Source organism: Stegodyphus dumicola, chromosome 5 (genome assembly GCF_044657685.1).
Source record: "Stegodyphus dumicola isolate Sdum_Otavi_A_Nest chromosome 5, ASM4465768v1".
NCBI lineage: Eukaryota > Metazoa > Arthropoda > Arachnida > Araneae > Eresidae > Stegodyphus > Stegodyphus dumicola.
Genome location: NC_140772.1, coordinates 59852343 through 59879590, shown reverse-complemented (window position 1 = coordinate 59879590; position 27248 = coordinate 59852343). Strand labels below are relative to the sequence as shown.

At 30.9% G+C, this 27248-nt stretch overlaps 1 protein-coding gene across 1 annotated transcript in view; it reads right to left on the bottom strand.

Moving 5' to 3' along the window:
- LOC118200938 (very long chain fatty acid elongase 7-like) overlaps positions 1-26494 on the bottom strand; it is a 79014-nt gene extending 52520 nt beyond the window's left edge. Inside the window, exon 1 of the mRNA XM_035372931.2 lies at positions 26385-26494. The gene's annotated coding sequence lies outside the window, so the exon portion shown is untranslated. The remainder of the gene's footprint in view (positions 1-26384) is intronic.
- Between the last annotated feature and the right edge of the window lie 754 nt (positions 26495-27248).

Here is a 27248-nt window from a genome sequence, read left to right as displayed (position 1 = left end):
CTCTGTTCGGTATATGATGTATAGTTTAAACATAATTATTAAATTCTGTGTATGGTTCCACGTAATTCTGTGTATGGTCTACCAGAAGTTAAAAACTACCTACGAAACAGACAACGGTACATTTAAAAAGATACGCTTAAAATGGCAAGGCCGTAAATTAAGGCCATGTTCAGATATCTACACTTACTTAATAAAAATTAAATAATCCATTTTTTAATTTATTATTATTATTATTATTATTATTATTATTATTAAAAAATTAAATAATAATAATAAATTAATAATTCATAATTTATAATTATAAATTAAATAAGCCATAAATAGCTGCGTTTAATTAATAATATTAAACTGTGCATTTATTTTATGCGATCTTTTGCGCATGAAATAAACAATATTTTCCCAACTGGCAATGTTTTTTATTTTGTTCGGACACAAAACACGCTTACTGAAAACTATGAACTGCGACGGGTTTAAAAAATTAATAAATTTAGAACTAATAGTTCTTCCGTTTACTTATTTCGCTTTCTGTACCTAAATGAAGCAAAAACCATTGGTCAATATAATAACAGTCAATACAGTAAAATCAAACGGAAGTTTCTGTAAGAATAAAAAATAGTCATTTGGCTGATGGTAATTGAAAAAATACAAATGCCAAAAACATTTCTCAACAAATCAATCAAATGTTAATATAAAAATTTGAGTTCTAATAACATTCTGAGTGAAATTCAGAATCTGAAAGAGAAGAAATTTGTGCGATAAACATCTCATTGTCAGATGCTATATAACATGTATAAACTGAAAAAAAAAGAGCATTTTCCTAAAACTGTCAGTTGACTTCAAAAGTAATACTTTTCATTCCATAATCCTACATTTGAATCAAAACACTCTTAATTACATTAAAAGATGAAAAGAAGTAAATATGCATCCTCCACGCAAGCATGTGATTGAAATTCATAACTAGCTTCTTACATATCATAGATTTTCCGGCTTCCTTCTTGATGTAGCCTTGCATAACGATTTATTACTATATGTATCATCTTAAATGCACCCAAATTATTTAGTTGGGCTCACGAGTCGTCGTGAGTACGTCTATAATGGGGTTGAAAAGGCTACTTTTATCTTGCCTCGAATTTAATTAAAGTTTCAACCTCAACTAAAGGAAACAATAAGTATTTCATCTTTATAAGGAAATGTTTACTTAAGGTCTTGCTTTCACTTCGACTACAAGATACTGTCATTTTTAAAAAACATATTTCCTACTTAAATGAAACGGGAGTTAGGGAACAAATTAAATCACTGCAAAATTAGGGAATTGTACTGTTGAGAGATTTGAGAACAATTATAATTCCTTTCTAGTAATTTTTATTTGAATATCTGCCGCTAGATTTCTAAATAGTTATTCCAGTGAACAGGAACCACAAACGATCCGATCTGAAAAGTTTTGATAAGCGACTAATCTTTATTCTATGTTAAAAATCCTATAGTTTCCAATATAGAAGCAGTACCATAGCATTTAGCCAAATATCATATGATTTCTAAATTTCCCCTTTTACTTTCTAACAATATTTAAACTGTAAAATATTCTTTTGAATTCATCGGTAAACTTAAAAACATTTCTTCCCAGTGTTTGGTTATAAATCCGTTTGATGTTAAATAACAATTTATTAAGGTTCTAGTTGATGAAGCATTAAAATGTTTTGAAACCAGACGTAAAGAATTCCATCATAAATGTGGTTATCAAAGTTTTAATATAGTTCCGCGGTGACCATGAATTTAACTCCGCAAACAGGCATTTATTTTTTAATACAAAGATTTTCAGAAGAATATTGTGTTTTGCTATAATTTAAGTAGTCACTATATTAAATTTTCTGGATATAATTATTTTATCCCTCCAACAGTTAATTTCTTTGAATTCCGCTGTATCTCTTATGGTCTTATAATGTTGAAAATACAAACTTCACTCTTTGCTGCAGTTCGAAATTCGAAATTATCCAAGGGTTCCCAACCGGAAGTGTATATGCTGGCTTTAAATTCGAAGCACTATATCCTTCAAGTATTTCAGTTTCATTTTTTAGCACTGGTACCTATGTAGTGCAGTCTCCAAATTAAGAAACAGTCTGTGTGTCTTTCGTTCGTACTGCACGTAAACTAATAGACCCAGGGCTACGAAATTTGGTGTACATCTAGACAAGAGCCAGTGCACCTCGAAACGATTTTCTCAAAATTCGAATCAGACTTTTTTATTTTGTCTTTTCGATTTATCGCATCCTTTTTAATAGTTTCATTCTTTTAGAAGTTTCATTCTTTCTTCGTTTTGACAACAGTTTTTCATTCAATCGTATACTGGACTGCTTACTCAAGATCAGTAAAATACTTCTTACAGGATATTTTAGAAACCTTGTTGCTGACTGTTGAAAATCAGCACTGTTGCCAATTGGAAAAATGAGGGTGATAATTCTGTGCAGTTTTTAAATTTAACGTTTCTCTTGGATACTGGACGTTTGTTGAGAGAAGGCAACAGGAAGTTGTTTATTTTATTTATTAGGATAATTAATATTTGTATTAAGGGAGACTGCTTATTTCATTGTAATTTTGTTATATATAATACACATTTTTATTTTTTATTTTTTTTTTTTTTTTTTTAATTTTTTTATGTGAAGTTGTTCTGCAGAGTAGTAGTAGTAGTAACGGAGAACGTGGGCACCATTCCTCTACCTGTTCTGCAGAGTAAAATTTTACGCAGTTTTTAAATTTAACGTTTGGTATTCCCTTAGGCATTTTCGGTACATTTAACAGTCAGACGAAGGCTGGGCGCATAGCTGCTAGTATAAGATAAAATGCCGCATTTTTTCTTTTGATTTTTAGACACGCAACACACACATCGCAATCTTCTTATTCTGACGCACATATGTTTTCGAGGCACAAAAGAAAGAATTTCCTTGTCCCCCTCCTCTCTCTCTCTCTCTCTTTATTAGCTAATGGCAAAGAGGTTTATATATTTTAAATTATGTCATCCACAAAGCACAATTTTGAATGGTTATTGCTATCTGATGATAGTTTCATTTTTTTAGAAATGTGATTTTGGCAACAGTTTCTCATTCATTACTTTGGATACTGGACTGCTCATTGTTTTCTCTTGAAAATATGAGATTTATTGCTTATTTCATTGTAATTTTTTATATTTTGTTTTAATTATATGTAATTTTAATTATATAAAAGGTTTTGATGAGTTTTTTAGGAAGCAAAGTTCTTAATTTCTTTTATACCATTTGAATTCTTAAGATTTTGTAAAGGGAGGTTGGTTAATTTATTTATTAGGATAATTAATATTTGTATTAAGATATATTGCCCATTTCATTGTAATTTTTTTATATGTAACACATTTTTTTCTAAATTTGTGGGGTTTTTTTAATGAAGTTATTCTGCAGACTAAAATTCTGCGCAGGTTTTTAAATTTAACATTTGGAGTCCCCTTTAGGCATTTTTCCGGTACATTTAAAAGCCAGACGAAGGCTGGCCCCGTAGCTGCTAGTGTATAAATAAAGCAATATATTTTTGTTTGTTCTGCTTTATTTTAATAAAGATTATACAGGTCATAGAGTGGAACCTCGAGAGCACCTCTACATACGAGAAATTTGAGATACAAGGAAAGTATAAGCGAAAAATTTCGCCTCTAAATACGAGCTCTGACTTGAGTAACGAGCAACGAGTTAGGCTGTTGGTATGCATGGCGCCATTTTCTGATCTGGCTTGACTCTGGGAATCCCTTAGTCAGATTATTCAATGTTCTTTGATCTACGTGTTTGTGCGCTTATGAGTTAATTGTTTATTGCATTTAACCTGAAAATAAGTATTTCACGATGCCTCTGAAGAAGATTGTTGCCTCAGATAGTGCTGAAGAGAAAAATAAGAAAACTATGGCCCTTGAAATTAAGAAAGAAATCATAGATAAGCATAAGCGTGGTGTAACAGTGACGGAATGGGCGAAGACTTACGGCCTTTCGACATCGACAATCTGTACTATTCTGAAGAAGAAGGAAGAAATTAAGAAACTTGATGCAGGAAAAGTAGTTACTGTTACTTCCAAACACCGCTCAAAACTCCTAGAAACTGTTGTTGGTGTGGATTAACAAGAAGCAGTTAAGGTCGGCGTCGGCAGCTATCATAAATGTAAACTACGGTTATATTATTTACCATTAGAAAAATGTTGAATTTATGTTGATATTTTTGGGGGTGCGGAACGATAAACTGGGTTTCTGTTATTTTCAATGGGGAAATTTGTTTCTAGATACGAGAAATTCGCTATACGAGCTCAATGCTGGTACAAATTAAACTCGTATTTCGAGGTTCCACTGTATATGTTTTTTTAATTTCTGAAGAAAAATAATTTAAATATTTTATTCAATATTAAATAATAATAAAACTCAAAAATTAAACAATAAAATTATTTGTTATTTTTTAAAGCAAGCAACTCATTTCTCTTTCAAATAAAATGAAACAATTAACTACTCAATTTTTACTTTAAAACTAAATGCAAAAGAATTTGCTTTTATTTTTACTTTACTAGTATAAAAGGGGTTCGTACACCTTAAAACCTTTATATCTTCGGATATGTTACTGTTGCAAGAATTGGGATTACTTATTTATTTTAAGAGCAATTACTTCCAACTTTTTACAGCTGTCAACATAATATAGCTGCTTTGAGAATTAGTAACCAGAAAGCTTGTGTTACCACAAATATTCTTACAATTAAATCTGCTTTGTGACAAAATGTTTTATGCATTCATGTCATATTTCCCCCTTACGCGCACAGTTTAAAACATTCTGTTACATAATTTAATTCCATTTTTAATATATAGCTTTTATAACATTTAAAAACTACTGCGAACTTAAAATCCAAAAAATTTCATGTTAAATTCTTATTTTATTTGGAGTTGAGTTTATAAAATGTATTTTATTAAAAAAATCTGTAATGGTTTCTTTTATAAAATTTTTCAATGCTAAAATATTCATCAGATTTCGGTTGAGTTAGAAGATAGTGCTCATATAAAGAATTCCATCAAATTTCAAGTATGTACCATTAGCCATTTAAATTTTTTTTAATTTATAAAGTCTTTCACTCCAATTCTTAAGACAGCTAAATCAAAATACAATTTATAGAAAATAGAGAGAGGTGGCATCCCTGCAAGGACACACAACAAGTGAAATCCAATAGCCATCACCATTGAATCGAATCCATTTTCTTTCTCAAATGTAGTAGTTCCTCCGACCCGGAGCCCCAAGCAGTTATTCTATACATCATAAAAGAAATAAACACATTTTTATAAATGCCTTTAAGAATATTGGAATTAATAGTTAAGATACTAGATGAAATGTTTTGTCTGTAAAAATTTTAAATTATATCACATTGTTTTCTTACGTAATCAAAAATGAGAAATAGAATATAATTTTTCATCTAGGGATACTCCCAGAATGAATTAAATGGTTTTAAGATGGAATTATTAAATTTAATTCTGGTAGGACGAACGCGATGGCCGGATTTAGGAAAAAACACTAAGTTAGTTTTAAGGTCATTAATTACCATTTTTTTTTCAGATTCACACCATTCTTTTAATTTGCAATTAAAGTTTTGAAATTTATTTTCGAGTTCCTCCAAAGAATCAGCATATAACATAAGAGATAGATTATCCGCATATGCCACCACGTCGACCCCGTCATCAAAATTAATACTAATCAAATTATGCATTATTAAACTCCAGAACTACATGATCCCTGAGGACAACCATGTAAAACATCCTCTGTAATTTTTGTACCTGATGAGCCAGTTTCAAATATAACCTTTCTGTTTAAAAAATAGTCTATAATGATTTTTAAAAAATTTCCCGGGATTTTCATGTCAAAAGGTGTCTTAAGTAGCGAGAGTCAACTGACCGCATCAAAGGCCCCAGAGACATCAAAAGAGACCACAACCACATGTTTGGAAATACGATGTAATCTAATAAAATCAAGCACTCTGTAAAGAGCACCTTCCGTGGACCGCTTAGGAATAAAATTGTATTGTTTTCCAGAAATTAAATCAAATTTTACAAAAATGTAGCCATCTATTAGCTATAATTTTATCGAGTATTTTTACAAATACATTAAGCAGACAAATTGGTCTGAATCCTCCAAAGGCGGGAGTCCTTTGGGATTAAAATTAATTTAGCCCACCGCTTCATATCGTAAGGAATTTTCTCCCTCCTTTCTGCATGCCTTCGCGGTGTAAAGGTTAGCACACTCGGCGCGTATTCGAGAGGTCCAGGTTCGACTTCCGGCGAGGGCATTGCTCATTTTGCTTCAAAATAACCTAATGACTCTACAGTGGCGCTCGAACTAAAAGGTGGTGGAGGATGATTCTTCACCACCAGGATTTCGCGACTGCATCCCCTAATCCCCAGTCGTCCTTTAAAAGGGGAAGTAGTTTAACGAAATAACAAGTTTTCTGGTGCATTTTAGAGCTATTATTATTGAATAATTAGCAGTGTGGACAAGAAGCGGATCATGTAGCTCAGCGTAGAATATGCCAGCTTTGTCATCTGAGACAAATACTTTCCAGACCATTTGAATACTTGTCACAGTACCCATGGACAGATGTGGTTCTTGGCTTCAAATTCTTCCTGAGCAGTTCTTTCAGTGAATCTATGTATCACAAGCTAAAGTCTACAAGGATTCTGCCAGGAATTTCTAGATTAGACTTGATGTCTGAATTTAGAACCACCAGTCAGTTAATCGTATCCTTCGGCTTTTTCAAGATGTTAGTAGAGAAACTTGTGTTTCTTCGCAATTGGGGAGTAATAAAACTTCCTTCAGGTCCTCTGCTACTGCTGCTTCTGGGACTTTGAAGACATTTTAGCTGGTCTCCTTACACTGGAGAATTTTCTGATATATAGAAGTATGAAGAGACGATGTGCCAGGGCCTGTTGAAGAATAACTGTGTCACTTCTCTTTCCGCAGCTAATTAGGAGTACTTTAGAGTGGGTAGCTTAGATATTTTTGAGTTTAATCCCTAACTTATTTGGATTCAAACACTTTGCTAACTGGGTTCTTAGTTGGTTATTTTTCTTTATCCTTAGGCCTTAGAAGCAGAACGTGATTCTGTATGGTCTTCGAGAGTGGAATTGTCCAGTGTTTATTATACTTTGCGACGTCAGACTGAGAAACTTTAGAACTCCTGTATGCTTCAGCCTAGACATCTTGGTCGATAACTTGCGCAGGATCTACGTAGAATTGCATAATTTTCACTTCACTCCTTTGTTGCAAAACAAGGAGTTCTTTCGTGTACGTAATGCAGGCTTTCTGCGCAGCTATAATTAGTTTTTGCTCTCCTGCTAAATCTTGGATATCGTTAATGAAGCCTTACAGTTTAATGAAGCTCTATAATCTACAGCATTGAATTTTAGTTTTAATTTGCGCTACTTTGGGTGTTCTAACATACTATGTGATTCGCAATATGCCGCCGAGGCTTCTTCTGACAATACTGTGCACGAAATAGAGCTTATTGAAGAGCCTTTGCGTTTGTACGTGCTTGGTCTATGATTTCATTACCAATAGTTCAGTACCTTTCAGAGATATGGTGCTCTCTAATTACTTGAGAAAAGTAATAGCATAAAGGAGAGTGTGTGATCTTGCGACTGTGCTTTGAGCTGGTGAGAAAGAGCACCAATAAAAAATGGGAACATAGTCTTGAAACTAACTAACTTGCTGTATCCTAAGCAATGTAATAACAATATACAACGCAATATTAACACCAAAAATGATGATACTACAAACACTGAATTATGTACACAAAATTAAACACAAGAGTACTTTAAAAAAACAATTACAATTAAAATTTAAAAAATAAAAGTTTCCGCTTGACAAGGAAATATAAATACTAGACCCAAAAATATCTTACAGGTCTTAAGCAGGATGTCTTAAACAAAACTGTCTTAAGGAAAGCTACGAAATATAAAAACTGGTTACAATTATGCACTAAATGTTAATATGCTTAAAGTTAAAAATTAAAAATTAAAAAATTAAAGTTAAAGTTAAAAATTAAAGTACAGTACAGTTAATATACAAAGCCAAGAAAAATGCAATATCGAAAGTTAAAAAAGATGCGTAAAGAATAATTATTACAAAATGTATACAAAATTTTATCTCGCTTGATATGAAATCATTATGTGAAAACCTCTGCATTGAGCGGTTCCATTAAAGCAAATACCTGAATTTTTCCATGGCCAAAGACGGGCAGTCTGGCAAATCTTAAAGAAATATGTCATAGCCTCTGTCAAATCTCAGAACACTTCTCAGATATTGTGTCTTTCGTCTTTCTTCTGTTTATATAAATTTTCCCACTGATTACATCTCATATATAAAGTAAAATTATTGAGCTTTCCGAGAAAATGCACAAATTTCTTCTCTCAAACAAGAGCCCATCAGCAGCTGAAGTCGCTGAACACTGGTAATTCGGTCCAGGTTTCGAATCCCGGTAGCATATTTCACAAGTGCACATCTGTGTAACCACCGAGGGTGTGGCTTCTAGGATGGACCAATAGGCATCCAGTAATATTTCTGTCATGTCACATAACCTTTCGCGTGCTTTAAGATTTAAGCAAAATGGTTGAAAATATTTTGCCACGCATTTTTCTGTACAAAATAGTTAAAGTATCGTCGATTTCTTCTGAAAATTTTCATTGCGAAGTTAGATCAAATATAAGCAAATGTGAAGATTTCCCTACCTGGTTAAAAGAATTTAAAATAAATACAAACACATTTTGGATACTCCGCAAAAATATACATGTGAAATATTACGTATTAAGTGGTGAATAAGATGAAGAAAGAAATATGTGATAAACATTTGAGCCCAAATGCTATCTTTACATAAAACTATGCATATGAGAAAAATATTTATACCAGTTATATATTTAAATAGAAGCCAGCACTTTTTATTGCAGTCTATATGAAAAATTACTTTAAAAAAAAGCTATACACTTGAATTTTCGTAATCCACAGGTGTTAAGTAAATGCATAATATTCGAGGCTAATTGTAGCTTGAGTCATTTTCTCGACGTAAAGAGCGATAATATGCCGTAAATATCAATCCAGATATTAATGCGTGATAAAAATGCAGTAAGTGAAATGTCAGCGATTAATTAAACTTATGAAACGAAAGCATTACGAGATTTTCTTCTACTACGCCATACATTTTTTACCGCGAAACAAATGCAAATTAAAACGTAAACGACATACGCTCGCATGCATGAAGATTTAGCGTCACAAGAGCAATAGAAGCTCATTATTCCATTTTCGAAACCCCTCCCTCAGTGGCTACGCTGATGTGCCCTTGCGAAATATGCATCCCAGTAAACGGGCTGGCTGCATGAGCGCTTCCGTGGTTTTTCCTATATGTAACGCGCATACGACCCAGTTTCGCTTAGAAAGTCCTCCATGAAGGTACGACGAATGCTTTGCCATAATAAAATAAACCAAACAGTAACCAAAATTCATACCGAAAGGAAAAGAAATGAACTTCACTGAGAAAGCGAAATTAAATTCATAGGAGGAAATCTATTGTAGTCGACGAAACCGAAATTCCAAGTCCAAGGCTCTTAGAAGTTCTATTTGCGTGCAGCATTTTTGTTGTTGTTGTTGTTGTTGTCTACAGCTATTTATAAAATGTCAGATTAACGCAATAAATTATAATGAGTAGAAAGAAAATCACAAAAAGAACATCTCCAAACCATTTTGTAAATCAATGGAAATTATTTTCCTTCTGTTTTGAATCAACAATGTCGCCTTTCATGACAACAAAAGAAACATGCATTACAGAAGCATTTATAATTTTTTTATCCATTTCACTTCCTCCACAACGTACGCTTTATTAAGGATTAAGTACTATACAACGTACACTTTATTAAGGCTTTATTAAGGATTAAGTACTATACAACGTACACTTTATTAAGGCTTTATTAAGGATTAAGTACTATACAACGTACACTTTATTAAGGCTCTATTAAGGATTAAGTACTATACAACGTACACTTTATTAAGGCTTTATTAAGGATATTTGTGCGCTGCACATAATTGAACAAAAAGTTTCAAAATGTGTATAATTGTTTCCTGTTTCTCTGAACTAGTACTAACCGACGTTCTAAATATGCACTTCGAAGTAATGAACATTATTCTCTTTGAAATAGAACAAAGTATTACAATATATTTCGCAAGCACAATACTATATAATTAAAAACACTCATCAAATATGAAGACATTTATCATCAATGAAACTGTATATAAATAATTTTTATAAATTTGAAATCGTTGTGGAATATGAAATGCTTTTATTTTCCCATAAATAATTTAGGTATATGCTAAAAAATTAATATAGTGAGGCTATTTATATTTTGAGAGCTGAAGATGGACTTATAAGGAATATATAAGTGATTAAATGGGTCTCGCTAACCTGTTATTTGAATAATTCGGCAATAGGAGGAGTTAGTTTCGTCCAATTTTGTGCACTTGTGCAGGGGCTCAAAGGAAACTTATTTTAGGAGTCTGGTTATTTTTGTTAGAAATCTTTTTGAGCTAAAATGTACCGATATTCAACCGAACACCGTGTTTCAATAATGTGCTATTCTTTCATTTCTCATGTCTTTGCCCATGATGGGGGCGTGTCTGACCTTGCATTATTTTCTGATCCCAATTCACCATTAAATAATATACCCCTCACAGAAGTTTCTACACGCTGTAGAGAGTCATTCTGTAAGTTTATACACACGCACATACATAACCTAAAATATAAAAATCAATAAACGAATAAACTTAAAAAAGAGATCACTCATTGAACAGAAAAATTCAACTATGAGGTTATCTTGCATAACAGGTGGTGTATAATAAACAAGGAAATACGGACACCCCATTAAAAGCTAATAATGAAAACTTCAGTATAAAGGAATAGAAAAATAGCAAAACATCAGTAAATTATTTTACTTACATGACGGACTGAAGAAGCAATTTTGATAAAATAGTGAAATAATTCGCTTCAGTATTTAAGCAATACACAAAAAAATGGGAAAAGATTTTGTTCAATTAGAAGTGCACAATTCTTAAACAAATTACCTTCAAAATAGATCTAAAGTGACTTTTAAAAATAAGCAAATCTAGTTAACTACATGTGGAGATTCGGCATTGTTTTGTATTTTCTGAAACTTTAAAATGCTACCAAATATTTTCAGAAAGTTTGTTCTTAACAATCAAAATTCAATATTTAATTATTTTTGGGATCATCTGTTGGTATTTAGATAAATTTTAAATGAATGTTTTTTTAGATAAATAATCAATTGTATGTCTTTCAAACAACCCTGTAATTTAAGACCGTCAAGCTTCCTTTGTTAGTCTGGCATATTTTTCTCAGTCAAACATTTATTGATAGGTAATCAAAATATCCTACATAGGTTCTTTCAGCTTTTCATAACACTTCTCAATTAGTCATATTTTTCTGTAATTACAGCTAAAATAAACGCTAGTAGATATTTCCAGTTTTCTTCTCTTTCCATAAAAGCAAAAATTAGTCTTCGAATTTCCTTCATTAATCGATAAAATGTTACAATAAGGCTTACGGAAAAGCGTTGTGTCACCATCTGAACATTTTTAAAACTACTTACCTTGTAAAAACCTTCAAAACCAGTGCATTCTTCTATTTTTGTCAACATGAGAATTTAAAGGACTATTCTTATTTTTGTCTAATTTTATTTGAGATAATAATACATCTTTTATTTTAGAAGTATCTCATAAATTAATCATTAATTTGTCTATTAGCAACAAATAAATACAACAATGATACAATAACGATATTAACCCCTTAACTGCCGCGGGCGTATATATACGCCTTGCTCAGCCGATGCGTTAACTTTGCGAATAATTTTAGGTGTAGCAGCGCAAAGCAAATGATAGCAGTTTGGAAGGACGTATATATATGCCTGGGGCAGTTAACGCATCGGCTGAGCAAGGCGTATATATACGCCCGCGGCAGTTAAGGGGTTAATATCGTTATTTCGTTTAGAATATCAATTATTATTTCGTCCATTTTTCATGTTATATATATTATATTTAAGCTTCAAATAAAAATCAGAAAATAAATGCAGTAATCACTAATGAATTTAGTATATGGAATTTTATTTCATTTGTTTTTTAAATTTTTTGTTCATCGTTATAAAGAACTTACTGTTTTAACCCCTTAACTGCCGCGGGCGTATATATACGCCTTGCTCAGCCGATGCGTTAACTGCCCCAGATGCGCCCAGATGCGCAGCCGATGCGTTAACTTTGCGAATAATTTTAGGTGTAGCAGCGCAAAGCAAATGATAGCAGTTTGGAAGGACGTATATATATGCCTGGGGCAGTTAACGCATCGGCTGAGCAAGGCGTATATATACGCCCGCGGCAGTTAAGGGGTTAATATCGTTATTTCGTTTAGAATATCAATTATTATTTCGTCCATTTTTCATGTTATATATATTATATTTATGATTTTTTACGGCTTTATATCACATTTTGAATTCTAATAAGAATAACCATATAAAAAATTACGCATTCCACAGTTATATTTAAAGTCCTGTCAAAAAAAACATATTAAAAACAACAAAATGTGCGTTTCCAAAGCAAAATGAAAGCAAAGAATATGTAATCGTACGTCTAGGGATATTAGGCTATGATCTGCCTTAAACTATACAAACCTTCCCATAGTTTGATGCAAAAGATGACAACTGTTAGACTGTTGAATTTCTTAGACTGTTAAACTGTTAGACCGTTGAAATGACAAGATTTGTTAATAATTATCATTAATTGTTCTTCCATAAAAATTGATTTAAGTAAATTAGCCTCAGAAATGATTATGTTATGTTGGAGTAGTGGTATGTTCCTAAAAATAAAATGTAGCTTTAAATATTACTAAAGCGAAGGTCTCTTGAATAAAGTTTAAAACTGAGCATTTATATTAATGACCTGAAGCAGAATGTTTTAACTTCTTTTTCATCAACATGGGAAATGGCTGTGTACCTATAACTATAACTGAACGCAGACGAGACGTTAACGATGACGAATGCTGACGTATAATGTAATTAACTGTTCTTTTTCTTATTTTAATTTATGTAATCGCTTAGAAGTAAGTCAATGAATTTCAGTGCTGACTACTAGTGATGTTTTCCTCTATTAATATTCACTAATATTAATAATATGATGGATTCTTTAGAGCTAGTTCCCAAAATGTAAATTCTTTTTCTCATTTAATTCGCCAGATGGACTTTCGTTGCTATACAGATCATTATGATCTTTAATTACGTTAATCAAATAATGAAATCAAAAGTTTTTTGAAGAAATCTAATGTAGTATGTGAAACAGTTTTATAAACTTTTGCTCGTTTTCTTTCCGTTAATGAAGCATATAACTAAAATAATTGAAGATGAGAATATCTTCCTGGAGATTAGTCATAATACCGAGTCTTGCGCATAGAGCAATAACCAACATTTATGCCGTCTTTATGAAAAAATAGTTAAGCATGGAAACTCCTATTACTTAGTTTTTCAAGCAAAGAAGCAGAAGCAGGGACAATATTTAATCACGCGCTCTTTTAAATAAGTACCGTGAAAGATCTTCCCGCGTTAAAAAACTTAGTGATTCAATGTCCTTTTCAAAATTGATTAAACCATCAAATACTCTTTCCAAAAATGCTTATCAACTCATATAAGTATGTTTTTTTTTTTTATTTATTAAGTCTACGAATTATACCTATATATCCTATTCCGCTCTTATTTTTCCCCTTTTGTTTACTAGTTTTATCGTTCGAAAATCGAGAAGAGAAAATTATGCGAATAATTTAATTTCCGATGGATGCGTTTACTGCAAAAACATAACAAATGAATTGTAGTCATAACTATTACAGTATTATTTCTTTAAAAATAACCTAACGTCCAGTATGAAAACATAATAATTATAACATAACAGTATCCAATAAGATATTTTCACTTCTACTTCCCTGTAACTTAAATAATCTCGTCCCCATTCTCATAATTCTAGTCCGTCTTTATTACCTATATAAATCTCAAATCATTTAGTATTCCTGGAACTGCTGCTTGCATCGGATGTTACAGCTTTTACGTAGTCGCTATTATCAGAGTTGTCATGGTCTTCGTCCTCTTTAAGTTTGTTCTCCCACGTGTTATTATCTTCAAAATCATTTACAACATTAGATATCTCCTTTTTCTTGAAACTCTTCATTATTATTGCTTCATGAGACAAAGCGCATTGATCCAAAATACAGGAGAAAGTCTTTAATGGTTTCTGTTTTTCAAATGCTGGTAAAATTCTGAGACTCTGCTACTATCCATTTGTTATAAAACTTTTGGAGATTTTTGAATGGCTTATTTACTGATACATCCGGAAATAAGTGCAAGTCTTCCTGGAATAATAATAGAAACGGCGTTTGTTCTGTTCATTTTTTTTTTTTTTTTTTACATCTTCTATGACATGCCCGCGAAAACTGTCCAAGACTAACAGTGACTTCTTATTTAGAACAGCACCTGCCCGAAGGCTCTACGCAGTTTCGAGCCACTCTTTCAGTAAGTCCGACGACAGCCATCCTTTACCGTGTACGCTAACTGCGATACGATGAGGGAGTTTCTGGTTTTAGCATCGTCTTCTGCTTAAAAATTGCGAAGGACGACTATTTTTTACCATCGGGATTCACTGCTAACCTTACTGTGCAGCATACCTTTCCAACTCTTAGTTTTTAACTAGCACGGAAGATGCTTTTTTTTATTAACTTTAGTGTTATAGGGCATGTCAACAGGGATTTGATTTGCGTTTCTGTATGTCCAAGACAGAAGTCGTAATCTTTTATTTCCTGGATCTCTAACCTATGAAATTCTAACACTTTTCCTTTACTTTTCAATGGTAACCGTTGGGCAAACGCCGTCCTTCTCTTCAAACTAAGCCATTTATTCTCATGAAACCAGTGACCCATCCTTCGCTCGCTTTGTTGGACTGTAATATTACGTTTCCTCTCTTCATTCCTTGCTTTCATTTGCATCCTTTCAAGCGACGCAACTACATCATTGTTTCTTTGTTCTGATGCGTAATTCAGCATTTCAATATCGACTTCCAGAAAATTTCCGGTTTTGAGTTCCGAAACGCTCTCCGCTCTGAATTTGTCTTCTTCAGTGAATTTTTCGATTTTCTCCAGCAGTAATACAAATAGAGTAAATTCAACTCCAGACTGTCTACTAGCAAGTCGGGCATCATTAGCTTCAACGAGTTAAAACTTTTAATTTAGTTTTGCTAAGCAGCTATGATTATTTTCTTTTCCATGGTTCTAAGAATTCTGGGAATACTGTGCTCGTAGTATACCCACGTCAAAAGAAAGTTTTTATATCAACGAATTGCCGATTATAAATAAAAGTATTGTTAGGGAACCATAAGTAGAGAAGATAAATGTGCGGCTGACTCAACAAAATCCTGGACCGAAATCAGCTAGTGTTGCTTTGTTGTGAATGGTCGATTTTTGTATTAGGCTGGCGTAAAGGTCAGCAGTTAGAAGAGAAATGTTCGACGTAACCTTCGCAGAAAGTTTACGAGATTTTGTCTCTGTTAGTGAGCTGAAAGCAATCACTATGTGGACAAATCCATTTTAAAATTTAGGGGAACTCGTTCTCTGAATGCATTAAAAAAGGTGGAAAATTAAGTGAATTTTTTTTTTTTTTTTTTAATTTTCAAAACGTGGCACTAAACCGCTAGGGGGGGGAAATATGCAAGGAAATAGGGTACTAATTGTACTAGCATATATACTTCTTGGAAAGACTTTAAAACATAGCCATATTTAATACAGGGCCTTAATAAACTTGTTCTTTTGTGTGTGTGTGTGTACTGAAATCTTACGTATAAGTACTGTAGAACACCAAAATCGAATTAAATAAGATTATATATTATACGGATAATCTACAAACTCGGAAAACAAATCTGCATTTCTTACTGTAGCCCAAATATGTATTTAAAGTAATGCGAGTAAGGGAATTTTGATTATGGGCTTATTTTGTTCACATTCACATTAAATAAAAAACCATGTAACACACAAAATAAGAAATAATAAACGCACAGAACAGCATCATACTGCATCATCCATTAATGGAAAAGAGAGATACGACATTCGAAACTTCGAGTATAATGAATCCAGAAAGAGATTCGGGTTTCGAAAACTCGATTTTTGCACCATTTTCGTCATTCGAATATTTCGAATAACAACACCCCCCCCCGAAAAAAAAAAAAACCTCTTAAACGCTTTGACTGGAAAATTTCGAAAGATCAATTTCATTGACGCTTAATAGAAATATTTAGTTTAAGAAAAAAAAGATTGTTACTATTTTAGTGTTACCTAGGCTTCTCATGTTCCAGGAACAATTCGTGCTTTTGTGTAAACCTTTAAAATAAACACATTTTGTTTTCTGAAGAAAATTCAATAATCTTTGCGTAGCATTTAGTTTAACTCTTCAAATATTGCTCCACTATCTACTTTCGCTTTGATTTCAAAAAGATTGTGGCAACATATAAAAAGAAATTTGAACTGTTCTTTCTTTTTTTTTTTTTTTTTCCCCAAAGGAAGCTTTAAGAGTAAAGAGTTTTAATTATGCACTTAAATTTACTTCGTATCTTCTTAATAGATGCAGATGTATTTTTAAAGACTATATTCTTAAACTAATTTTTCATCACACATATGTATTAAATTTTATTTTAATATTAAGTACAGCTTTCTTCTTCTTTGTGATTATTATTTCTTTTTTTATAATGGACTTAAGAGATTTCAGATTCTAACATTTCCAGAGATTTTAAAAAATTCATATCCATCCCATTTCTGGTAGAAAAAGCAACTGATTGTAGTACTAACGCTGTAAATGTGTACCAAAACTTCCTTGCATACAGACAGAATAAACATTACGCAGGTTATGATAGTTCTTAAGCACTGGCTAAATGCTGCATAAGTCAACATATAAGGTATTTCTCTCACCTTCTTAGCGAGCCTTCGGGGTGTAGTGGTCTGCACGCTCAACGCGTAATTAAGAGGTCCACGGTTCGATTCCCGGCGAAGGCGTTGCAAATTTTTCAGTTCTCTTGCTTCCAAAAAAATCCTAATGTCTCTTCAGTGGCGCCCGAACTAAAAGGGTGTTGGGTGATGATTGTCCTCACCCAGGATTTGGCGATTGGTCTCCTAAAAAACCTAATCATCCTTTAAAAGGGGGAGATATAAGGTATTTCTCCCTTCTTAGCGAGCCTTCTTGGTGTAGTGGTCGGCACTCTCAGCGCGTAATTGAGAGGTCCTCGGTTCCATTCCTGGCAAAGATGTTGTAAATTTTTCAATTCTCTTGCTTCCAAAAAACTCCTCTTGTCTCTACAAACCTGATTTCTTCGCTTAGTTTGAAGTTACATACAATGAGCAATGTTTGAGCAAATGTTTGAATACGTTTAAAATTTATCAAAAATTATAAAAGAAAGTTTTACAAGTTAAATTTTTTCTTTATCTGCCAATTTATGTCATTAGCCAGACGCAAGAAATAAAAATTAGCCTGCATTTTTCTCTTTTTTATAGTAACTTGAAGAATTTAGGGAAAATGTTTTAATGAAAGTATATAAATACATGAAATACTTTCTAATCCATTTAATTTACTATCCTTTCTGTTTTTTCAAGCCAGCAGTGCCTTCAATATGCATTTACTCTCTTTTCTAATGAATAACAGCAAGTCAACCGTTAATCATATTAGAAATTTTCTATTAAATTTTAACAATTTTGTTTAAAGTAAAAGCATTTAGATTTTAGATTTTAAGTTTTAATATTTTATTCTAAATTCTGAGGTATAATTATCCAAAATATTCTCTACCGTTGTCCTTTTATTTACATTTTCATAGCCTTGATAAAATAATTAAACTGGTCAAAATATAAAAGACGATTTGAGAAAACAATGGGAAATTGTATTTGTTGGGAGAAGGTCACCAAAAATGAGACTTAATAAAATACTCTTTTAGCTATATAATTACATTATTATGTAAAATTTTAATTTTTTCTGCGTATCTTGAAGCTTTTCTTGAAACATTGTTTTTTACATGCATCTACTGAGGAAGCTGTTTTACGTTGCGGGTTTAAGGCATGTTATAATCTGTACTTTGCTGTGCCTGCGACATACAAAAAAAAAATTGAATTCTGGGATTTTAAAATGGACCCATATTACGTAAGGAAGTCATTTTTGCTTACTTTTAGATATCTGAAGAGAAGTACATCCATAAGGCTTTTGGCAGAACGAGTTAGAAGTGTTCAGTTCATTATCTTTAGAAGAGAGCGTAACACTAATTGGCAACCGCCATTACGATCTAATATTCAGACAATGCAATTTGAAACATTAACACAACTTAGAGATTATACTAATACGTTTTATTTTTTGCGATCTTTATTTCTTGTTCAGTTTTCGGTACTTATTAAATTGAACATACTTTTAGTACAAGTATGTGTTGCTTGTTTGCACATAAAACTAAAATTCAAATGTGTAGCAGGGAGAAAAATGGACTCAAGCAAAGAAAACTGAGGATTCATTTTTCCTCTATCTGTCATCAAAAATTATTATATTAAAAAGGTTTCCATTGCCAGAAATTGCAATGTCTATTCTCGTGTTCAGCCTGCAGAGCGTAATTTTAGTTCCAATATTCCTTTTATTTTATCTTTTGGTGTATTTTTGTATGGATAAAATATGTTATTTAACTTTTGAAAGCATTCATAAATAATATGCAAGTTTGAAAGTTGCTTAAGGAAAATGCATAGCTAACTAAATACATCTGGAATGATCTAGGTCAAATATAAAAAACTATCAAATACAGGTGATTAAGATAATTTTGACCTGTAATAAATACACAGAGTTATCGCTTTCTCTCTTGTATGCTTTCGTGATGTAAGTGGTTAGCACATCTAGTTAAAAACTTTAAGATTCGAGGTTCGAATCCCGGAGAAGCCACTGTTGATTTTCTTACTTTCTCCATCTTCGAAATACCTAAAATGCTTTATAACTCAAAAATTGAATTTTGATATAAGGTCCGTGAGAAAAATATGCCGAATGAGAGTTAAATAAGAAATGAGTTAAATACGATATGTTTTGGACTATGACTAATTTCGTTACGAGGGATCTTTTAGTTAAAATAAAATTTATATATCTTTATACGAGTCTTGTAGAAAACGAATTTCATTGATATATTACTCCTTATATTGCACTCCAGCACTGCTTTATACAATTGTCGTTGAAAATATTGATCAATATAGTTTTTTCAAAAAGGAGATCTTATTCACAGAACCTTATAGCATTCATGTTCTGCATAAAAACGGCAAACTTTAGTATTGACTGTCAGGCAAGTTCACAACATTATTTGCACAAACTAAAAATGAAAATCATTTCTAGCTTTGAATTTTATTGAAGATTTTAGGTTACAATTATAAAATAATAAAACACCATGATAATAATAATATATTTTGAGTGTTTTTTAATCTTATGAGTTACTTATGTGAAAACTCTCTCATACTAAATGTTAACTAAATTATAACTTCGAGATTGCTATACACTAATTAAACACAAAATAATATCGTTGAAGAACTCAAACATAAAAAATTATCAAGAATATCACTAAAGAGAAAAAGGTGAAAACGAGAATCCAAAGCAAGCCAAGTTCTGAAATAAAATTCTCCGTCAATTTTTATCGTACATGAGTCAAACGTTTTGCGATTCATTTTGTATAACGAATATAAACTTTTACTAAATATTACCTGCAAGAACGTTTGAAATGTTTTGTATTTTTACATAAGGCATTTTTAAAACTTAAATGCGACATAAAATTAATATTTAAGTCTTTTAAAGCATTTCTGCCCTCCAGCGGTAAAGTCGCGGAACACTGGTAGTTCGATCCGGGTTTCGAATCCCGGTGAATGGACCGGCTGCATATACCTTTCCGGGTTTTTCCTCATGCGTAATTTGTATACGAGCCACTTACTCTTACAAAGTCACCTACGAAGGCATCCTTTCCCTTAGACAGATAGCCCTCGAGTGCGTTGCCATAATCAAATAAGCCGGAGGTTAAAACATTTCTTTAACTTGTAAAACACGTTTACGACACATAGTTGTGAAAATACAGGCCCCGCAAGGACTTTTTTCTTCAAATCTGGTTTCAATAACCGAATGGGCGGGAAAAAAAATTCATCTTCATCCGCAAGTCTCGCATGCAAATTGCTGAAAAATATATTTTGAGTTAGAAAAACTATTAATCTTAAAAAAATGTTTTAAGTTATTGCTTGCAGAAATTTTAACATTCAAAATTTTGAGTTTATTGAAATTCAATTTTATATGTAATCTATCTTTTTTTTTAAAAAAAAAAGATAAAAATGATTCAGAATATAAAATTTTGACATTTAATTACTTTCAGTTCCAGTTTTGCATGTTATGAACTTTTTTATTATAGATCTTTAGCACAATAAGGAGTAATATATCAATGAAATTCGTTTTCTACAAGACTCGTATAAAGATATATAAATTTTATTTTAACTAAAAGATCCCTCGTAACGAAATTAGTCATAGTCCAAAACATATCGTATTTAACTCATTTCTTAAAATCGAACTACGAATTCACAATTAACCCTTCAAGAAATATTTAGTTCTGCAATCTCTTTCAAACGTCCTATATAAAGAGCTGTTTGCGATTAAAAGCAGATACTAGATTTGCATGTGTAAGTACATCCTCTGATAAACATCTAATTAATTTAAAGATCACATTTAATTGTTAACCGTACAATACTAATTTATTCTAATATCTTAATTAGTAGAACACACTATTATGGAACCGAGAGTAATTATGCTGATGTGACGCAAGAGCAAATTAGAACTATGTTCCGTGAAATATTGAAATAGTATAATGCCAATACTTTAGAAAATACAAATCAGCTTCCATAAAATTTAGAAGCTCTAGAAAATGACTGAGAATTAAATTTTACCTGATTTTAATTTTTAATTGAGATGCTTTTTCCCTACCTCTATTATTCTGCATAGCTAGATTACTCTTTTCCGTGCTTTGTCCCTAATAACAGTTTGCAATGAAATGATATCATACTAAGCACATTTTACATGCTCTATTTTCATACGACATTCAAAGTTTTATCCTCCGTCTATTCACAATGTTATCTTACTAAAATATATCCGTCGCATTCACAAAGTCCTTTCACGGCCTTTATTTTGGCAAACTTTGATCGTAAACATGTATTTCCGATTACAAAAATGTTTTAAATGACGTAAATATTCATGTTATGTTATTTTTAAACTTAAAAATTTATTTCGTGAAAATTACAGAATCTGACTAAATTACAAAACCTATTTAAATAATGTATCGCCTGTCCCTTCTGATATGTTTAATAAAGGTTTATACTCATTGTAAAAAAATAAAACACAGAACTTTTGATTCCCATATGACGAAAATTGACACATGCATTTAATTAAGAATGTTCAGGAAACAGACACAAATTATAAAGAACGATATGTTTGCAATAGTACATAACTAAATATTAAATATCAGTTTAGAAAAAAAGTTTCGGATATTAATATATTTACTGACCAGCACTGCTTTATACAATTTTTTTTTCCTTTGAGAACAAACATACAGACTTCCCGTGCACCACATATGTACAACACGGGGCTTACAGAAGTAAGTTAACTAGAACATTAAAGGTTACATGTATAAATAAACATTAAAAATTACATGCATAAATAAAGCGAACAAAAGCAGAGAACAGCAGTCTGGACTTCACGAAAACAGATAAGTTCACTGGCCAAGTCACTCCGAACATTTTCAAATCGTTCTGTAAGCATAATCTAGGGCCATCAAATGCAGGGCACGAGAAAATCAAATGTTCCACATCCTGAGGAACTCTTTTTGAAAATTCACATAAATTGTTTGATCGTAGATTAAAACGAAACAGATAACTTGCAAATTTACCGTGACCAGATAAAAAGAGACACTTTAAAATTTAACGAGAGGAAAGACTCGGAATTCAGTCTATGGGAAATAGAAGGAAGGAACTTTTTGGTGACTTAAGCATTACAAGATGAAATGTATTCCTTATTCCACATAGCTAAAAGCTTTTGATAATGAAAGGACTTCCAATAACTCTTTGGAATGCTAATGTTGATATCAATGGGTAAATTTAAGGCATCTTTAGCTAAGAAATCAGCTCTTTCATTTCCGTAGAAACCATGATGAGCACGCACATAAGCAAAGCAGATATCAATACCTCTAATTCTAAGTGAACTAACAGTTACTAGGGTTTCGATAACTAATTTATCGCAGCTGGTAGACTGTCAGGCAAGTTCACTATTTGCACAAACTAACAATGAAAATCATTTCTAGTTTTGAATTTTATTGAAGATTTTAGGTTATAATTATAAAATAATAAAACATCATGATAATAATAATATATTTTGAGTGTTTTTTAATCTTATGAGTTACTTATGTGAAAACTCTCTCATACTAAATGTTAACTAAATTATAACTTCGAGATTGCTATACACTAATTAAACACAAAATAATATCGTTGAAGAACTCAAACATAAAAAAATATCAAGAATATCACTAAAGAGGAAAAGGTAAAAACGAGAATCCAAAGCAAGCCAAGTTCTGAAATAAAATTCTCCTTCAATTTTTATCGTACATGAGTCAAACGTTTTGCGGTTCATTTTTTATAACGAATATAAACTTTTACTAAATATTACTAGCAAGAACGTTTGAAATGTTTTGTATTTTAACATAACGCATTTTTAAAACTTAAATGAGACATAAAATTAATATTTAAGTCTTTTAAAGCATTTCTGCCCTCCAGCGGTAAAGTCGCGGAACACTGGTAGTTCGATCCGGGTTTTGAATCCCGGCGAATGGACCGGCTGCATGGACGTTTTCGGGTTTTTCCTCATCCGTAATTTGTATACGAGCCACTTCCTCTTAGAAAGTCACCTACGAAGGCATCCTTTCCCTTAGACAGATAGCCCTCGAGTGCCTTGCCATAATCAAATAAGCCGGAGGTTAAAACATTTCTTTAACTTGAAGTACACGTTTACAAAACATAGTTGTGAAAATACAGGCCCCACAAGGACTTTTTTCGATACGAAATACATATAGAGTACAAAGTTTGTAAAATATATTGAGAAACATTTTCTTAGGCGCACTGCAAGTTGTTTCTTTTAAAATGGTTATGAAAATAAATTTGATCATATTAAGGGGAATTGTACGGTAAGGAGGGGGAACACAAAAAGTCAGAGATGAATTAATGATAATATAAAATCTTGTACAAAAATCTGCAGTGTTAAATTAATAATAAATTTTAAACCAATAAAGTAATTATATTTCTTATCTTTAAAAGAAATAAGATAATATATAAAAAGCCTTGTGAAAAATAGATATAAAAAGGCAACAGTTGTATTAAAAGTAATATCAAAAAGCGTTAACCCACTAACTTTTCATAATTCAAATATTTTCATACTGTCTATACAGAATTTTTTTGATATATTTTCAGGCAGTTTAATTTACTAATAGTTACATGAAGAAGTTCATGTGTAAATAAATATATATTGTATAACCTTTTTACTTCCTTGTACGAAGTAAAAAGGAAGTATTGTAATCGCGAAAAGTTTCCGGCAGCATATTTCAACGAAAATATCAATTTTGACCGCTATCCAATGCAATTTAACGATGTTTTTGCGTGATATCTGTACGTAAGGACAGAATAAAATACTCTTTTCCTTCAAAAAAATTATAAAACTGCTTTAAAATTAATTCTGAAGAGAATTTTTAGTGGCGTCTGTACGAACGTATGTACGTACGTATCTCGCATAACTCAAAAACGAGTAGCCTCAGAACGTTGAAATTTTGTATATAGGACTGCTATAACATGTAGATGTGCACATCGTATTTTGGTTGCAATCGGCCGCACCAAACGTATATAAATATATTTATATACATATATCCACTTCGTTACCCGGCTCAGTGATCTCAGTTTCTTTACTCTTATATGTTGGTAAATTGCACATTTTTTGCTTTAAAAATGATTGAATTATACTTTAAATTTATTGTTTTTATCTTCCGGTTAAGGATTTTATGCCTTTAGTAAATCTGTGTGCAATATTTTTAGAATTATCAGCAATTTTAAAGTTGTTTAATTGCCACTAAGCCTTTTTTAATGGCGGCCATTGATGTTTACATTTGAAACAGGAGACTAGTGGATTTGTTGCCAATCTAGAGAAACTTAGCTTCGCAACAACAAAGATAACGCCTTCATTTATTATTTAAATCATGCTTAATCCTTTCTGGAATTTTTTCGAGGAAATAAGCGTTTAAGATTTACTTCGTAATTTTTAATATAGATATTTTGAGTTTTTATATATTTTTGCCTTCTCGCGAAGTGAGAACTGAATTAATTAAATGAGAAATACTCAATCGTCTGTGAAAAACTGTTTCTTTTTCGTTTTGTTTGCTTAATTTCTTTTATACAGCATTCTAGCTTTATTATAGTATTTGAACAGAACATGTGGCAACGATTAGATAATTCTATTCTTTAAATGATATAAATTTTGTGCATTATGAGTTATAATATGAACGAAATATATAAGTTAATTATTATATAATTATTGGATTATATAACAGTTAACTTAGTTTCCGTTATAAAATTATTATATAAGTTAACTGTTATATAATTATTAATACTGTAAAGTGAATCTAGCGCCAGAGTGTCGCTATGGTAAACAAATACTAGAGTGAATTTTAAAGAATGCATTTATTCTATTGTGGTTTATGCGCTGGCTTCGAAGTAGATTTAATTCAATCCAATAAGTTTAAATGAAATGCAAGAAAAAATGCGTATAATTTAATATTCCAATACAAGGAAGTCATGTGATGTACACATCAGATTTTTTCTTATATTGTTTCGTATATTTCGTATAATTGTTGCATAATAAAACAATTAAGCACACACATATATGCCCTAAATGCATATAGTATGTATATAAGAATAAATTAAACTTAATTAAAAAAATTAAATTTAAATACAAATTTAATTAAATATTCTTTATATATATATATATATATATTAATTTTAATTTGCTAAATTAGTGAATTTGTTTTCATGGATTGGTTTTGCACATGATTTGCTTATGCTTCTGAATTTAAATGATATTGTAGATTAGTTCGAGAATTAAATCTTTGATATGTTTGCACATTTTTTAAAAAAATTTTTTAAAAATTATTTTGGCTTTTTATTTTTATTTATTTTTTTTTACGCTTTAAATTTGCTTTTTTACTTTTATACGTGTTTGTTAAAATTTAAATTTAAATTTGTTTAAATTTAGTATGTATATAATATAGAGTATGCATACTTGTTTTAAATTTTTAATTATATTTTTGTATATTGGTATATTTCACTGTGTTATGACATTAACCGATCGTAATACTGTGAAAATGTTACTCACAATATTTAGATACAAATCAGGAAAAAATTAAGTTTAAAATTAATTCGAAACATTATGGAAGTTTGAAATTCATTTTAAATACTATAAAATGTAACATATAAACCTGACAAAAAGATTACAAAATTAAGATAAACATAAATATCTCTTTCATCAAATTTTGCAGTTATAGGTAACGGTTGTGTGTTAATGTGAATTCATTACGGTAACAAAAATTTTCTGCTTGATGCAATGACTGTTTAGACTAATCTTTAACATGCTGTGTGTAAGTAAATAGATAAAAATACATAAACGTAAATGTTTTCACGAAATCCAAAAAATGTCTAGTCTTTCCTTCAAAATCTTTCATGCTAAAAACAGCTTAATAATCGTCATTTCAAAAAATATATTTTGGATAATATGTCTATAATCATATTCTTCAAGTTGAAGGCTAATTAATGAATAAAACTAACCCATTATTCATAACTTAACTATCTGTAAATTAATGGTGGTTTTCGAATAACAGGAATTTGCTGAAAACGTTTGTCTTTGAGGTGTTAGTTTGGATAAATTAAAGTCTAATAAGTTCTTTACAATATCATTTCAAACATGTAATTCATAATGGAATACATTTTTGATAATTATGAATATCGTGTCGTATTTTGACACAGTTCTGAATACACAATCAATTTATTGAAAATTTTATAAAGAACTATATGTTAAAATACTTAAATTATATAAACAACAAATTATATATTATTATATATTATTAAATAACATAAAAAACGTTTTCACTTAAACAAAATACAAATTTACCTGATGTTCTTCAGATGTTTAAAGTTATGAGATCAAAACTTCCCTTATTATTAACTTCTGTTCTTAGTAAGCAATTACGATATTTCTATCTGCATAAGGAAAAAAGTAGCATTCTTATATTCACCCGAGAAGAATAATAGCAGCTTTTTTTTTTTTTTTTTTTGGTAGTAAGGTTATTGTTTTTTCCCTCACTTTAGTGGTCGCTTAAATACTAATTGTTTTCCTTCTCTTGACGTAAAGTTGTATTTCCGACGATCAGAATTTCGCACGTTGTACTCAAAAAGAAATTTTTATCTTGACCTTGAAAATGGTTTTGCGATATTTGTTTTATTCGTTATGTTTAAAAAAATGGCAGATGTCTGAAAATGACCAACAGGAAATCTTTTTCTTTTTATTTATTGATACTTTTGCTTAGGATTAGCAATTGTTATAATTTTTTATTAAAAAATAAGTAACAATTAATAATATTTGATTATCTTTTAAAACGACGCTAAATATTTTACTAAACTAAAACTAATGTAACAAAACATATTTTGAAAGTTAGAATTTTCTTCAAAATATCATTTCATATTTTTTAGCCTTTCAATTTATGAAATTAAATAAATTGTAAATGCAAAATAACTAAATAAATACTTTTAAAATTATTACGTAAGAAGCAAATTATTTTTATTAATTAAATTACTAAAATTACTATTATCAACAACGTAATACTTAATAAATTAATACAGCTTAACGTAACTTCATAAAGTAACTTTACTTTTTGTCAAAAAATTTACTTTCCATAAATTACTTTTATGTCAGTAAATTTGTCAGTAATTATTTTTTAATCTGTAAATTTACTTCTCATCAGTATTTTTATTTCTT